Genomic DNA, 17502 nt, shown 5'->3' with positions numbered 1-17502 from the left:
GAAGGACATAATACTTCTGTGCAGTAATGAGGATAATCCTCAGATCATGGAGCTAGTCCGCATCTTTGATACTAACATCTTTCAACTTATTTTTCTCTAGGAACATATCAAAAATAAAACAGGGGAGCTAATGATACGTCTCCAACGTATCTATAATTTTTATTGTTCCATGCTATATTATATTCTATTTTGGACATTATTGGGCTTTATTATACACTTTTATATTATTTTTGGGACTAACCTATTAACTGGAGGCCCAGCCCAGAATTGCTATTTTTTTCCTATTTTAGGGTTTTGCAGAAAAAGAATATCAAATGGAGTCCAAACGGAATGAAACCTTTGGGAACGTGATTTTTGGAACGAACATGATCCAGAGGACTTGGACCCTACGTCAAGACATCAACCAGGAGGCCACGAGGTAGGGGCGTGCCCACCCCCCAGGCGTGCCCTCCACCCTCGTGGGCCCCCTGTTGCTCCACCGACGTACTCCTTCCTCCTATATATACCTACGTACCCCCAAACTACCAGATACAGAGCCAAAACCCTAATTCCACCACCGTAACTTTCTGTATCCACGAGATCCCATCTTGGGGCATGTTCCGGAGCTCTGTCGGAGGGGGCATCGATCATGGAGGGCTTCTACATCAACACCATAGCCCTACCGATGAAGTGTGAGTAGTTTACTTTAGACCTACGGGTCCATAGTTATTAGCTAGATGGCTTCTTCTCTCTTTTTGGATCTCAATACAAAGTTCTCCCCCTCTCTTGTGGAGATCTATTCGATGTAATCTTCTTTTGTGGTGTGTTTGTTGAGACCGATGAATTGTGGGTTTATGATCAAGTTTATCTATGAACAATATTTGAATCTTCTCTGAATTGTTTTATGTATGATTGGTTATCTTTGCAAGTCTCTTCGAATTATCAGTTTGGTTTGGCCTACTAGATTGATCTTTCTTGCAATGGGAGAAGTGCTTAGCTTAGGGTTCAATCTTGCGGTGTCCTTTCCCAGTGACAGTAGGGGCAGCAACGCACGTATTGTATTGTTTCCATCGAGGATAACAAGATGGGGTTTTCATCATATTGCATGAGTTTATCCCTCTACATCATGTCATCTTGCTTAAAGTGTTACTCTATTCTCTTGAACTTAATACTCTAGATGCATGCTGGATAGCGGTCGATGTGTGGAGTAATAGTAGTAGATGCAGGCAGGAGTCGGTCTACTTGTCTTGGACGTGATGCCTATATACATGATCATACCTAGATATTCTCATAACTATGCTCAATTCTGTCAATTGCTCAACAGTAATTTGTTCACCCACCGTAAATACTTATGCTCTTGAGAGAAGCCACTAGTAAAACCTATGGCCCCCGTGTCTATCTTCCATCATATTAATCTTCCAATACTTAGTTATTTTCATTGCCTTTTATTTTACTTTGCATCTTTATCATAAAAATACCAAAAATATTATCTTATCATATCTATCAGATCTCACTCTCGTAAGTGACCGTGTAGGGATTGACAACCCCTTATCGCGTTGGTTGCAAGGATTTATTTGTTTGTGTAGGTGCGAGGGACTCATGCGTGGCCTCCTACTGGATTGATACCTTGGTTCTCAAAACCTGAGGGAAATACTTATGCTACTTTGTTGCACCACCCTTTCCTCTTCAAGGGAAAACCAACGCAAGTGCTCAAGAGGTAGCAAGAAGGATTTCTGTCGCCGTTGCCGGGGAGGTTCACGCTAAAGTCAACACACCAAGTACCCATCACAAACCCTTATCTCTCGCATTACATTATTTGCCATTTGCCTCTCGTTTTCCTCTACCCCACTTCACCCTTGCCGTTTTATTGGCCCTCTCTCTCCGTCCTCCCTCTCCTTCTCTATTTGCCTCTTTTTGCACGTCTCTCATTTGCTTGTGTGTTAGATTGCTTGCTTGTCACGATGGCTCAATATAACACTAAATTGTGTGACTTTACCAATACCAACAACAATGATTTTATTAGCACTCCAATTGCTCCTCTTACCGATGCTGAATCTTGTGAAATCAATGTTGCCTTGCTGAATCTTGTCATGAAAGATCCGTTTTCCGGCCTTCCTAGTGAAGATGCTGCTACCCATCTAAATAGCTTCGTTGATTTGTGTGATATGCAAAATAAGAAAGATGTGGATAATGATATTGTTAAATTTAAGCTATTTCCTTTTTCGCTTAGTGATCGTGCTAAAGCTTGGTTTTCGTCTTTGCCTAAAAATAGTATTGATTCATGGAATAAGTGCAAAGATGCTTTTATCTCTAAGTATTTTCCTCCCGCTAAGATTATCTCTCTTAGAAACGATATTATGAATTTTCAGCAACTTGATCATGAACATGTTGCACAAGCTTGGGAGAGGATGAAATTAATGATACGTAATTGCCCTACACATGGTTTGAATTTGCGGATGATTATACAAAAATTTTATGTCGGATTGAATTTTACTTCTAGAAATCTTTTAGATTCGGCCGCGGGAGGCACTTTCATGGAAATCACTTTAGGAGAAGCTACTAAACTCCTAGATAATATTATGGTTAATTATTCTCAATGGCACACTGAAAGATCTACTAATAAGAAAGTGCATGCGATAGAAGAAATTAATGTTTTGAGTGGAAAGTTGGATGAACTTATGAAATTATTTGCTAATAAAAGTGTTTCTTCTAATCCTAATGATATGCCTTTGTCTACTTTGATTGAGAATAATAACGAATATATGGATGTGAATTTTGTTGGTAGGAATAATTTTGGTAACAACGCGTATAGAGGAAACTTTAACGCTAGGCCGTATCCTAGTAATTCCTCTAATAATTATGGTAATTCCTACAACAATTCTTATGGAAATTATAATAAGATTCCCTCTGATTTTGAATCTAATATTAAAGAATTTATTACTTCGCAAAAGAATTTCAGTGCTTTGATTGAACAAAAATTGCTCTAGATTGATGAGTTGGCTAGGAACGTTGATAGAATTTCCCTTGATGTTGATTCTTTGGAACTTAGATCTATTCCACCTAAGCAATATATCAATGAGTCTCTCAAATCCATGAGAATTTCCATTGATGAGTGCAAAGAAAGAACCACTAGGATGCGTGCTAAGAAAGATTGCTTTATAAAAGTGTGTTCTTCTAGTTTCCATGATAATAAAGATGAAGGTCTAAAAGTTATTGATGTGTCCCCTATTAAATCTTTGTTTTGCAATATGAATCTTGATAATGATGGGACTGAATATGATCCACCTTTACCTAGAAGGCGTTCCAAAAATTCGGAGTCTTTAGATCTTGATGCTAAAATTGTTAAAAGTGGGATTGAAGAAGTCAAAACTTTAAATATTAATGAACCCACTATTTTGGATTTCAAGGAATTTAATTATGATAATTGATCTTTGATAGATTGTATTTCCTTGTTGCAATCCGTGCTAAATTCTCCTCGTGCTTATAGCCAAAATAAAGCTTTCACTAAACATATCGTTGATGCTTTGATGCAATCTTATGAAGAAAAACTTGAGTTGGAAGTTTCTATCCCTAGAAAACTTTATGATGAGTGCGAACATACTATTAAAATTAAAATTAAAAATCATGAATGCTATGCTTTGTATGATTTGGGTGTTAGTGTTTCCACAATTCCAAAGACTTTGTGTGATTTGTTAGGTTTCCGTGATTTTGATGATTGCTCTTTAAACTTGCACTTTGCGGATTCCACCATTAAGAAACCTATGAGAAGAATTAATGATGTTCTTATTGTTTCAAATAGGAACTATGTGCCCGTCGATTTTATTGTTGTTGATATCGATTGCAATCCTTCATGTCCTATTATTCTTGGTAGACCTTTTCTTAGAACGATTGGTGCAATTATTGATATGAAGGAAGGAAATATTAGATTCCAATTTCTGTTAAGGAAAGGCATGGAACACTTCCCTAGAAAGAAAATAAAATTACCTTATGAATCTATTATGAGAGCCACTTATGGATTGCCTACCAAAGATGGCAACACCTAGATCTATCCTTGCTTTTTATGCCTAGCTAGGGGCGTTAAACGATAGCGCTTGTTGGGAGGCAACCAAATTTTATTTTTATTCCTTGCCTTTTGCTCCTGTTTAGTAATAAATAATTTATCTAGCCTGTATTTTGGTTGTGTTTTTTGTGTTTAATTAGTGTTTGTGCCAAGTAGAACCGTTGGGAAGACTTGGGGAAAGTCTTTTTAATCTTGCTGTAAAAAACAGAAACTTTAGCGGTCACGAGAATTGCTGCCATTTTTATTTAGAAAGTGATATTTATTTAATTATTTTTTAAGATTATTAATAGATAAATTGCTCACGTCCAGAAATTTATTTTAGAATTTTTGGGGTTTCAGATCTTGCGTTAGCTACAGATTACTACAGATTGTTCTGTTTTTGACAGATTCTGTTTTGTGTGTGTTGTTTGCTTATTTTGATGAATCTATGGCTAGTAAAACAGTTTATAAACCATACATAAGTTGGAATAAAGTAGGTTTAACACCAATATAAGTAAAGAATAGTTCATTACAGTACCTTGAAGTGGTGTTTTCTTTTCTTTCGCTAACGGAGCTCACGAGATTTTCTACTTTAAGTTTTGTGTTGTGAAGTTTTCAAGTTTTGGGTGAAAGATTTGATGGATTATGGAACAAAGAGTGGCAAGAGCCTAAGATTGGGGATTCCCATGGCACCCCAAGATAATCTAAGGACACCTAAAAGCCAAAGCTTGGGGATGCCCCGAAAGGCATCCCCTCTTTCGTCTACTTCCATCAGTAACTTTACTTGGAGCTATATTATTATTCACCACATGATGTGTGTTTTGCTTGGAGCGTCTTGTATTATTTGAGTCTTTATCTGTTAGTTTTCCACAATCATCCTTCTGTACACACCTTTTGAGAGAGACACACATGATTCGGAAATTGTTAGAATACTCTCTGTGATTCACTTATATCTTTTGAGTTATATAGTTTTTGCTCTAGTGCTTCACTTATATCTTTTAGAGCACGTCGGTGGATTTGTTTTATAGAAACTATTGTTCTCTCATGCTTCACTTATATTATTTTGAGAGTCCTACAAAACAGCATGGTAGTTTGCTTTAATTATGTTAGGCATTCAAGATTAATAAAAAAAATTCTCTTATGAGTGTGTTGAATACTATGAGAAGTTTGATACTTGATAACTGTTTTAAGATATGGAGATGGTGATATTAGAGTCATGCTAGTTGAGTAGTTGTGAATTTGAGAAATACTTGTCTTAAAGTTTGTGATTCCCGTAGCATGCACGTATGGTGAGCCGTTATGTGATGAAGTCGGAGCATGATTTATTTATTGATTGTCTTCCTTATGAGTGGCGGTCGGGGATGAGCGAGGGTCTTTTCCTACCAATCTATCCCCCTAGGAGCATGCGCGTACTACTTTGCTTTGATAACTTGTAGATTTTTGCTATAAGTATATGAGTTCTTTATGACTAAGGTTGATTCCATGGATCATACGCACTTTTCTTCCTTCCACCATTGCTAGCCTCTCTAATACTGCGCACCTTTCGCCGGTATCATACACCCACCATATACCTTCCTCAAAACAGCCACCATACCTACCTATCATGGCATTTCCATAGCCATTCCGAGATATATTGCCATGCAACTTTCCACCATTTCGTTTACTATGACACGCTCCATCATTGTCATATTGTTTTGCATGATCATGTAGTTGACATTGTATTTGTGGCAAAGCCACCGTTCATAATTCTTTCATACATGTCACTCTTGATTCATTGCATATCCCGGTACACCGCCAGAGGCATTCACATAGAGTCATATTTGGTTCTAAGTATTGAGTTGTAATTGTTGAGTTGTAAGTAAATAAAAGTGTGATGGTCATCATTTTTAGAGCATTGTCCTAGTGAGGAAAGGACGACGGAGACTATGATTCCCCCACAAGTCGGGATGAGACTCCAGACGAAAAAAAGAGGCCATAAAAAAGAGAAGGCCCAAATAAAAAAATGAGAGGAAAAGAGAGAAGGGACAATGCTACTATCCTTTTACCACACTTGTGCTTCAAAGTAGCACCATGATCTTCATGATAAAGAGTCTCCTATGTTATCACTTTCATATACTAGTGGGAATTTTTCGTTATAGAACTTGGCTTGTATATTCCAATGATGGGCTTCCTCAAAATGCCCTAGGTCTTCGTGAGCAAGCGAGTTGGATGCACACCCACTTAGTTCCTTTTGTTGAGCTTTCATATACTTATAGCTCTAGTGCATCCATTGCATGGAAATCCCTACTCACTCACATTGATATCTATTGATGGGCATCTCCATAGCCCGTTGATACGCCTAGTTGATGTGAGACTATCTTCCCCCTTTTTGTCTCCTCCACAACCACCATTGTATTCCACCTAAAGTGCTATGTCCATGGCTCATGCTCATGTATTGCGTGAAGATTGAAAAAGTTTGAGAACACTAAAAGTATGAAACAATTGCTTGGCTTGTCATCGGGGTTGTGCATGATTTAAATATTTTGTGTGGTGAACATAGAGCATAGCCAGACTATATGATTTTGTAGGGATAACTTTCTTTGGCCATGTTATTTTGAAGAAACATAATTGCTTAGTTAGTATGCTTGAAGTATTATTATTTCTATGTCAATATTGAACTTTTGTCTTGAATCTTTCGGATCTGAATATTCATACCACAATTAAGAAGAATTACATTGAAATTATGCCAAGTAGCATTCCACATCAAAAATTCTGTTTTTATCATTTACCTACTCGAGGACGAGCAGGAATTAAGCTTGGGGATGCTTGATACGTCTCCAACGTATCTATAATTTTTGATTGTTCCATGCTATATTATATTCTGTTTTGGACATTACCAGGCTTTATTATACACTTTTATATTATTTTTGGGACTAACCTATTAACCGGAGGCCCAGCCCAGAATTGTTGTTTTTTTTGCCTATTTTAGGGTTTTGCAGAAAAAGAATATAAAACGGAGTCCAAACGGAATGAAACCTTCGGGAACGTGATTTTCGGAACGAACATGATCCAGAGGACTTGGACCCTACGTCAAGACATCAACCAGGAGGCCACGAGGTAGGGGGCGCGCCTACCCCCCAGGCACGCCCTCCACCCTCGTGGGCCCCCTGTTGCTCCACCGATGTACTCCTTCCTCTTATATATACCTACGTACCCCCAAACTACCAGATACGGAGCCAAAACCCTAAATCCACCATCGTAACTTTCTGTATCCACGAGATCCCATCTTCGGGCATGTTCTGTAGCTCCGCCGGAGGGGGCATCGATCACAGAGGGCTTCTACATCAGCACCATAGCCCTTCCGATGAAGTGTGAGTAGTTTACTTTAGACCTACGGGTCCATAGTTATTAGCTAGATGACTTCTTCTCTCTTTTTGGTTCTCAATACAAAGTTCTCCCCCTCTCTTGTGGAGATCTATTCGATGTAATCTTCTTTTGCGGTGTGTTTGTTGAGACCGATGAATTGTGGGTTTATGATCAAGTTTATCTATGAACAATATTCAATCTTCTCTGAATTCTTTTATGTATGATTGGTTATCTTGGCAAGTCTCTTCAAATTATCAGTTTGGTTTGGCCTACTAGATTGATCTTTCTTGCAATGGGAGAAGTGCTTAGCTTTGGGTTCAATCTTGCGGTGTCCTTTCCCAGTGACAGTAGGGGCGGCAAGGCACGTATTGTATTGTTGCCATCGAGGATAACAAGATGGGGTTTTCATCATATTACATCATGTCATCTAGATTAAAGCGTTACTCTGTTCTCTTGAACTTAATACTCTAGATGCATGCTGGATAGCAGTCGATGTGTGGAGTAATAGTAGTATATGCAGGCAGGAGTCGGTCTACTTGTCTCGGACGTGATGCCTATATACATGATCATACCTAGATATTCTCATAACTATGCTCAATTTTGTCAATTGCTCAACAGTAATTTGTTCACCCATCGTAAATACTTATGCTCTTGAGAGAAGCCACTAGTGAAACCTATGGCCCCCGGGTCTATCTTCCATCATATTAATCTTCCAATACTTAGTTACTTTCATTGCCTTTTATTTTACTTTGCATCTTTATCATAAAAATACAAAAAATATTATATTATCATATCTATCAGATCTCACTCTCATAAGTGACCGTGTAGGGATTGACAACCCCTTATCACGTTGGTTGCGAGGATTTATTTGTTTGTGTAGGTGCAAGGGACTCGTGTGTGGCCTCCTACTGGATTCATACCTTGGTTCTCAAAAACTAAGGGAAATACTTACGCCACTTTGTTGCACCACCCTTTCCTCTTCAAGGGAAAACCACCGCAAGTGCTCAAGAGGTAGCAGCTACACGCAGGCTATTGATCTACAACATAGATATGCTAATACTACCAGGACTAAGTTCATGATAAATTAAAGTTCAATTAATCATATTACTTAAGAACTCCCACTTAGATAGACATCCCTCTAATCATCTAAGTGATCACGTGATCCAAATCAACTAAACCATGTCCCATCATCACGTGAGATGGAGTAGTTACAACGGTGAACATCACTATGTTGATCATATCTACTATATGATTCACGCTCGACCTTTCGGTCTCAGTGTTCTGAGGCCATATCTGCATATGCTAGGCTCGTCAAGTTTAACCTGAGTATTCCGCATGTGCAACTGTTTTGCACCCGTTGTACTTGAACGTAGAGCTTATCGCACCCGATCATCACGTGGTGTCTCAGCACGAAGAACTTCCGCAACGGTGCATACTCAGGGAGAACACTTATACCTTGAAATTTAGTGAGAGATCATCTTATAATGCTACTGTTGATCTAAGCAAAATAAGATGCATAAAAGATAAACATCACATGCAATCAATATAAGTGATATGATATGGCCATCATAATCTTGTGCTTGTGATCTCCATCTCTGAAGCACCGTCATGATCACCATCGTCACCGGCGCGACACCTTGATCTCCATCATAGCAACGTTGTCGTCTCACCAACTATTGCTTCTATGACTATTGATACCGCTTAGTGATAAAGTAAAGCAATTACAGGGTGATTGCATTGCATACAATAAAGCGACAACCATATGGCTCCTGCCAGTTGCCGATAACTCGGTTACAAAACATGATCATCTCATACAATAAAATTTAGCATCATGCCTTGACCATATCACATCACAACATGCCCTGCAAAAACAAGTTAGATGACGTACTTTGTTGTTGCAAGTTTTACGTGGCTGCTACGGGCTGAGCAAGAACCGTTCTTACCTACGCATCAAAACCACAACGATAGTTCGTCAAGTTAGTGTTGTTTTAACCTTCTCAAGGACCAGGCGTAGCCACACTCGGTTCAACTAAAGTCGGAGAAACTAACACCCGCCAGCCACCTGTGTGCAAAGCACGTCGGTAGAACCAGTCTCGCGTAAGCGTACGCGTAATATCGGTCTGGGCCGCTTCATCCAACAATACCGCCGAACCAATGACATGTTGGTAAGCAGTATGACTTGTATCGCCCACAACTCACTTGTGTTATACTCATGCATATAACATCTACGCATAAAACCTAGCTCGGATGCCACTGTTGGGGAACGTAGTAATTTCAAAAAAATTCCTACGCACACACAGGATCATGTTGATGCATAGCAACAAGAGGGGAGAGTGTGTCTACGTACCCTCGTAGACTGAATGCAGAAGCGTTAGCACAACGCGGTTGATGTAGTCATACGTCTTCACGATCCGACCGATCCAAGTACCGAACGCACGACACCTCTGAGTTCTCCACATGTTCAACTCAATGACGTCCCGCGAGCTTCGATCCAGCAAAGCTTCACAGGAGAGTTTTGTCAGCACGACGGCGTGGTGACGGTGATGATCATGCTACCAACGCAGGGCTTCGCCTAAGCACCGCTATGATATGATCGAGGTGTATTATGGTGGAGGGGGGCACTGCACACGGCTAAGAGATCAATGATCAATTGTTGTTGTCTCCAAGGGGTGCCCCCCTCCCCGTATATAAAGGAGTGGAGGAGGGGGAGGGCCGTCCCTCTCTATGGCGCGCCCTAGGGGAGTCCTACTCCCACCGGGAGTAGGATTCCCCCTTTCCTAGTAGAACTAGGAGCCCTTCCAAGTAGTAGGAGTAGGAGAGAAGGAAAGGGAAAAAAGAAGAGATGGAAGGAGGGGGTGCCGCCCCTCCCCCTAGTCCAATTAAGACTAAGCATTGGGGGGCGCAGCCTCTCCTCTCTCTTTCCCCTAAATCCCAATAAGGCCCATATACTCCCCGGCGAATTCCCATAACTCTCCGGTACTCTGAAAAATACCCGAATCACTCAGACCATTCTGATGTCCGAATATAGTCGTACAATATATCGATCCTTACGTCTCGACCATTTCAAGACTCCTCGTCATGTCCCCGATCTCATCCGGGACTCTGAACTACCTTCGGTACATCAAAAAACATAAACTCATAATACAAATCATCACCGAACGTTTAAGCGTGCGGACCCTATGGGTTCGAGAACTATGTAGACATGACCAAGACACGTCTCCGGTCAATAACCAATAGCGGAACCTGGATGCTCATATTGGCTCCTATATATTCTACGAAGATCTTTATCGGTCAAACCGCACAACAACATACGTTGTTCCCTTTGTCATCGGTATGTTACTTGCCCGAGATTCGATCCTCGGTATCTCAATACCTAGTTCAATCCCGTTACTGGCAAGTCTCTTTACTCGTTCCGTAATACATCATCCCACAACTAACTCATTAGTTACAATGCTTGCAAGGCTTATAGTGATGTGTATTACTGAGTGGGCCCAGAGATACCTCTCCGATGATCGGAGTGACAAATCCTAATCTCGAAATACGCCAACTCAACAAGTACCTTCGGAGACACTTGTAGAGCACCTTTATAATCACCACTACAAAAAATACACTTCCGTGATGATACGTGTTTGTCACAATAGGTCGCGTTTTCTGTCATGCATGTACATCCATGACAAATTTATGACAGAATCAAGATATTCATACCTGTGTTGTCGTAGAAGTGTTCCATGACATTGCCAAAATTATCATCACGGAAGTGTCCACTTCCATGATGATAAATCGCGCGTCACAGAAGTGCTTTCGTCAAGGGTGACGGACACATGGCATCCACCGTAACGGAATGCCGTTAAGCTATCGGGTCAGATTTTGGATCCGATAACCCGTTAACAGCCACGACCAATGCCGATTTTGCACATGTGAAATTCTCATTGGCTAACAGATCCACACGTCAGCTCCCCGTTGGCACAGGTGTCACTCATCCAATGGGCGAGATGGGCCTATGATATGTTGACACGTGGACCGGCCCAAAAGTGGCCCAATCTCACTTTCGGTCTATTAAAGGCCCATGTATTTTATGGGCTCGAGATATTTACACCTGTAAAAGGCCTATTTTTACTGAGGGACCAAATTATGTTTAGGCATGTTAAAGGCCCACTGTGGGCACAGGCCTAGCAGAAAAATATGAAAGCTTATGCTGATTTAGGCCCAGATATTTTTAGTGGGCTACATGCCAATTTCAGCCCGTAATCGTTTTTAGCCCAATTGGAATGGGCCCAACGAAAGTTGGCATGTTGGGCTCCTACGAAGCTTCCGGCCGAATACATTACTAAGATAAACCTACACTATACAAAAATAGCGTCGTAATTACTGCAGCCTGAGGCAGCATCATAAATGTTGTATCACAAAAAAATAAATTCCAACCATACAACAAAAGGCCTGTTGGCATAAAGTTTACAGTCCTTCCAGATAAAAGCACCATCAGATGTATAGAAGCACAGATCATTTGACCTGAGTGCTAATGTTTCAGGCTGTAGAATCTGATGGAGTAGCACGATCTCCACCTTTTTTCCGCCATTGCTCTTAAACAACGAAGTGAATGTCTGATAGTCTGGTTTCAAAACCATTCATATCTTGACGACATTTCTCAACCACTATTCTTGTTTCCGAAACAACGTCCATTAGGGATTGGACTTGTGTCTGGAGCACAGATATATCACTCTGTCTAGCAGGAAGATTTTGTTCAGTAGGCGATTTGGACGAGGTTACCTTGACAACCAACCCAGAATTACGCAGGAAGGTGCTTTTTGCACTGTTAGTGGAGAGATATTGGCGCACTGCAGCAAGAGGTGACATTGTGCCTGTAGTAGCCTCGTCATCTTCAGGTGGTTGTGGCTGTTCAATCATTTGTTCCATAGCTTCCTGAAAGTTTGAACTTGTATATTAGTGTACCAGATAAGTTACTAATGAGACAAAAACAAACAAAGTAGGTTAAATGTTTATACATAACTTATTTTGGTGAACTACTGTAATACATTAGCATGTATTGTAGTGCCAACTACATAATAAAATCACTTTCGGAACATATGTCCATGTAGCATGCCTACTGTATTGTCTATTTCATCACATTCATTGACATCTAAGGATAAAGAGACATGGTTTAAAGTAGGATGAACATAGTATGACATCATTCATATCATGGGCAAACAGATATAAAACAAACAGGCTATTTTATCATTGTGTGCGCACGTGAACATAACAACTAGATTACAGATCAAGACCAAAAGAATATCCTTCATCTCTTTTAAACCATGTAAGGTGAAATGATACGTTAAGACAACTATGAATAAAAGTGAACAGAGTAACTGACATTGGATGCAAACCAAGTAGTTAAATGAACACATCACAGTACCAATCAGTTCAAGGCAGGAGGAGTAAGGACTTACAACAGCGGCTTGAACTGGTGTGCTCATGCCCTTCATCTTGCTGGTGTGGCAATCGTTGAAGATTTGCACTGCATTCGGTTCAGGTTCTTTTTGGTCCGCACGGGATTTCCTCTGTATTTGGAACAAGTCAATATAGATATGATAATATGGCACAAAAAAGAAGGAAGTAGCAGCTATTTACAAGAGCCTCGATGTGTGCAATATGGCTACAAGATCCTGTGGCTTGTTGGAATTTCACTTTAGAACGGTTGGTTTTGTTCTTCAAACAGTTAGCCTAGAAGAAGATACACTTGTAAGGCACATACATAAATACAAGTTCAATATGTGGTCTGATCAAATACATATAGCCTACCTGATACTTTGGATCAGACCAGTGTTTAACAAGGGCTGTCTAGTCTTGATCTGTAATATATTCCACTGGAGATGTTTGGGCGATTTCATTGTTAGCCTTGCCTTCAAAGTGAGATTTTCTAAGGTGGTACCGATACTATCATAGAGCATACTGAAAAACATGAGTGCATGCTTATCTAGTTGCATCATCTTTCGGATCCAACTTGAACCTCATCTGTTGAAAAAAGAATGTGAGTCTTATTAGGAGGAAGCTAGAAAGTATGGGACAGAGCAAGACAATATTACTAATTGTGATGAATAACATTACTTACGGATAAATGGTCAAGGAAGGTGTTAAACTGGGTATTGTCTTTCTCATTCCTGTACTGGATCCACGTTGGGAGGATACGTGCATGACACCTAACGGCAACGGTTGCCTCTGATACTAACTTGGCTGACTCTGTAGCATCACGTGGCCTTTTTAAACCTGCCTCCAAATGGATCTCCATTCTTCCTCCTTTAGATTTTGTTAATCTGTCAAGCATTATCCCTGATGTCTGTTTCCGCTGGCACCGTGGTGCTAGTTCAACAACAAATATGGAAAGTGTTAGTGTACATCAAACTATGAGAGTACATATAAAGGAGCATGCAACTGCAACTTGACTCGGTCAGGTACCATCTTGGTGTTGGTGCTCATGAGGTTCATCTGATCTTGCCAAGTCCTATTGTGTCAGCAGTGCTTCGGAAGTAGTGTTAGGTGTGAAGGTAGCTTGGGAACTAGCCAGTTCCAGAGCAAACAAACGAGTAACTGGTTGAGATGCTGGTACAATTGAAGCGGATGCTGCAGCTGGTGGAGCAGGTGATACTGTGTTTGTAGATTTAGCTGGTGGACTTGGACCTTCTACTGCACTATAAGTACCAGCAGAATCTCGATGATAGAACCATTTCCGTTTCACCCGACGAGTAACAGCACTCCCTACTATATTATTTTCCTTGCTCTTTTTTGACTTTGCCATGTCAAGCTGTACCCACAACACAAAAGAATAAAATCACTCTTTAGAACTCATTGATGCAGGATACAGACAAGAAATACTTTGATGTAAGACAACTGTATGAGGATGGAATATGTAAGAAAAACAGGACGGCATGACATATTCACAGCTACGATGTGCAAACTAAGCAGAAGGATTTTCAAGAAAATAGAAGTAATGCAAGCTAGACACCATATGAAAGATGCAACCAATATTACTCTGCCAAGTTAGAAGTGTCTTGTCATAAGTGGCAATTCAAAAAATTAGAAGCAGTACAACGTAGAAATCAATGCAAGATGCAACCACTATCAAACTGCCATGTTAAAAGTGTGCAATAATGAGTGACTGATGCGGGATACACAACAGCAGTACTTTGATGTAAGAACATGGTATGATAGATAGATGCAATGTATTCTAGACATAGAAAGCCATGTCATATGCACATGTATAACGTATAAACTCAGCAGGTGCAATTTAATCAAAACAGAAGAAATACAGGCTAGACAACATATGCAACATGAAACCAATTATCACACTGTCAACTTAGAGCAAGCACCTGCAATGGTGGAGTACGGGAGATGAACTCATCATGTAGACTTGGGACTTCAACTTCATTAGCAGTAGCAGTGGCAAATCTAGAGTCTCTGTTTGCATCAGTGCGGAGGACCACCAACATCCCCTAACTTACTCTTTTCCTTCCTATTTTCTGATATTGCCTTATGAAGTCAAAACCACAAGAAGATGAATAAAATTAGCTCTGCATAACTGGTTGATGCATGATACAGACAAACACTACTTTGATATAAGGCAAGCGCAGGATAGGAGGATGGAATATATACAAAAAAAGACAGTGTTTCATATTCACACGTACGATAGGAGGATGGAATATGTATGAAAAAACAGTAAGCGGAAGGCATTTCAACAAAATTAGAAGAAATGAAAGCTAGGCACCATATGAACATGCAACCAATATCACTCTATCGGGTAAAAAGTGTCTCGTCGTAAGTGCCATTTCAAGAAATTAGAAGCAGTACAAGCTAGAAGACAATGCAAGATGCAACCTACATCACAGTCCCAAGTTAAATGTGTCTTACGGGCAAGTGATCATTGCAGGTATAAGTTGTAAGCTACGCAGATGCAATTCAACATAATTAGAAGCAATACAAACTAGACATCATACAGAAAACGCAACCACGTATAATAGTTCCAAGTAAGAGCAAGCACCTGTGATGGTGGAGTAGGGGAGAAGTGCTCATCATGTACACGTATGTTCTTGAAACAGGAACACGTGTCATATTCACAGGCATTATGTGTAAAGTAAGCAGATGCAATTCAAGTTAGAAGCAATACAAGCTAGACATCATACGCAACATGCAACCACATATAATAGTGTCAAGTTAGAGCAAGCACCTGTGATGGTGGAGTAGGGGAGATGTGCTCATCATCTACACAGCTACGTTGACTGTCCAGCCTTGTGTTGTCTTGTGAATCTTGTTGGGAGGATGGCGGAGTAGAATCTGTAGAGACCCCATGTTTGAGTTGCTCCGAAGGACCACCATCATCCACTGCCGGACTAATTTCCTTTAGCTGTAATGATTTTGCATTGTGAAGTCAAACCGATAAGAAAAAGGAATAAAATTCGCTCTTCAGAACTCATTCATGCATGATACTGACGGACACTACTCGGATGAAAGGCAAACACATGATGCGAGTATGGAATATGTATGAAAAACAGGATGGTGTGACATATTCACACCTATGATGTGGTAACTAAGCAGAAGGCATTTCAACAAATTAGAAGCACTGCAAGCTAGACACCATATGAAAGATGCAACCAATATGACTCTGCCAAGTTCAAACTGTATCGCATTTCAACAAATTAGAAGCAGTACATGCTAGAAATCATATGCAAGACACAACAAATATCACAGTGGCGACTTAAAGGTGCCTTGCCATAAGATATAGTATGTACCAATGAAAGCGTGTCATATTCACATGTATCATGTGTAAGCTAAGCAGATGCAGTTTACACTAATTAGGAGCAATACGAGCTAGACACCATATGCAACATGCAACCAGATATCACACTGCCAAGTTAGAGCAAGCACCTTGGATGGTGGAGTAGGGGAGCGGAGACTTGGACCTTGTAATGCACTATCAGTACAAGGGGAATCGGTACAGATGCTCCGTTTACGTTGCTGCAGAGGACCACCATCATCGCCTTCCTTACTCTTTTCCTTCCTCTTTCTTGATTTTGCCTTGTCAAGTCAAACCCACAAGAAAAAGGAATAAAATTTGCTCTTCAGAACTCATTGATGCATGATACTGACGAACACTACTTTCATGTAAGACGAACACTACATATCACACTGCCAAGTAAGAGCAAGCACCTGCGATGGTGGTGTGGGGGAATTGCGGTGATCAACTAGAGAGCTACGTTGACTATCTTCATTTAGCCTTGCTGTTTCTTGAGAATCATGTGGGGAGGATGACACTGCACTCTTTAAACGAGTATGGCGTCTCACAGAAACCCACCCGGGTGACTGTCTCATCATAAGTAATTGACGAGGGATACAAAAGAGCATTAGTTTGATGTACAAACATGGTTAATAGACATATGTAGTATGTATCAAAAACAGGAAGGCATGTCATTATCAAAGGTATAATGTGTAAAGTAAGCAGATGCAATTTAACCAAATTGGAAGCAATACAAGCTAGACACCATATGCAACATGCAACCACATTTGACAGCGCGAAGTTAAAGCAAGCACCTGGGATGGTTGTGTGTGGCAATTGAGATCATCAACTGCAGAGCTATGTTTACTGTCTCCAACTGCTGACACTGCACCCGTTAGAGCGCTGGAACGCTTAGTGCTTATCTTCGAATTACACTAGAGCGACTTCTGTCTTTTCTTTTCTGCATTCATCAACACTGCGTCAGAGTCTAAAATACCCATGCATAAAAAAACAATAGTGTGAGTATGGGTGAAGTGTGTGCACAATTAGTACAGTGTAAAGGTAGCAGATAGCAGGTCGGTGAGAAATAAATGATGGGAGACATATGATAGCTCTACAACATGCATGGCACACTAAATTACTAAAGGATTCTATGAAAATAACAGTCGACTGAAAGCAAATAGGTCAGCCCATTTTTTCTGCACCGTCCGATGTACAAAGAACGGGCAGATCGCCTTCATCTACCTCCAGTGAGTCAGTGTTGACGATCTTCCTCGAAACGCCAGCGACCACCGGCCCAGTATTCCTCCCCTGCCTGCGCCCTCCCCTCGACCTCACCGCACCTCCATGCTTGGCACCGCCCCCCCCCCCCTCGGCC

This window comes from Triticum aestivum, chromosome 4A (assembly GCF_018294505.1).
Source record: "Triticum aestivum cultivar Chinese Spring chromosome 4A, IWGSC CS RefSeq v2.1, whole genome shotgun sequence".
NCBI classification, from domain to species: Eukaryota; Viridiplantae; Streptophyta; class Magnoliopsida; order Poales; family Poaceae; genus Triticum; species Triticum aestivum.
This window is presented reverse-complemented; position numbering follows the sequence as displayed.